This window comes from Octopus bimaculoides, chromosome 6 (assembly GCF_001194135.2).
Source record: "Octopus bimaculoides isolate UCB-OBI-ISO-001 chromosome 6, ASM119413v2, whole genome shotgun sequence".
NCBI lineage: Eukaryota > Metazoa > Mollusca > Cephalopoda > Octopoda > Octopodidae > Octopus > Octopus bimaculoides.
Genome location: NC_068986.1, coordinates 27,405,862 through 27,407,091, shown reverse-complemented (window position 1 = coordinate 27,407,091; position 1,230 = coordinate 27,405,862).

Sequence of the window (1,230 nt, the reverse complement as noted above, 5' to 3'; positions counted from 1 at the left end):
CCCCACCCCCACCATCCCCTCTTCCATTAAACCACCACCATCATCATATGATGATGATGATGATGATGATGATGATGATGATGATCGTCATCATCACCACCACGACCACTGCTACCATCACAAGATGATATTGGCAATGTTTTGCTCTGCTGTTTTGACACTGAAACTTGGTTTAGGCAAAGGAAATTATGGGTGTAGGTAGTGGTGGTGGTGGTGGTGTCAACAGCAGAGAACAGAACTGGGTGATTTAAATGGTTTCCAAGCAGGAAAGCTAGTGGAAGTCATCATACCCAGCAAATACAACAACAAACATTACACAAACTACATACATCTGTGTATCATTTATTACATGTGTTGTACACGCACACACACACACACACACACACACACACACACACACACACACACACATACATACATACATACATACATGGAGGGGGAATATTTATTCCCAAGTGAGACATGTACAGAGAAAGAGAAATAGAGAGAGAGACAGATAGATGGATACTTTAAAGAGAGAAATGCTTAATTCTACATGTCACACACACACACAAATGTGTGTGTGTATCAGATAATACAGATTTGTGTATGTATATGCATGTCTCCATACTATTCAATGTGTCTATGTGTGTGCGTGTTTGCACGTACACATATGCGTGTGTGTGCGTGAGTGTGTGTGTGTGTGTGTGTTACTTATGAAAGCAGAAGTAAATCTACTTATATAAAAATTGCCTGATTAAGCAATTAGAAATCAACTGAAAATCATTCTTTTATGATAAAGAGAGATTCTCTGATACTCCATCATTTTATTAGCACACACACACACACACACACACACACACACATATAAAGACAGATGCACATACTCACACACATACACACACACACACACACACAAACATACATGCACAAACTGAGTCAACAAGGAAAAATGAAAATGACACAGAAAAACTCCATATCAAAATATGTCTAACAAAGCTATTTCCTGTAACACAAATCATTTTTTCTTTCATGAAACATGTGTATAGCCAAACCACCATGGAAAGGGGATGGAGAGAGAGAGGGAGAGGGAGGGAGACAGAGAGAGAGAGAGAGAGAGGGAGAGAGAGAGAGAGAGAGAGGGAGAGAGAGAAGAAGAAGAAGAAGAAGAAGAAGAAACAGAATTTGCATGTGAGCAAGGTACTCACTGTTCTATGTTCATTCTCATACATATATACACACAACATGCAC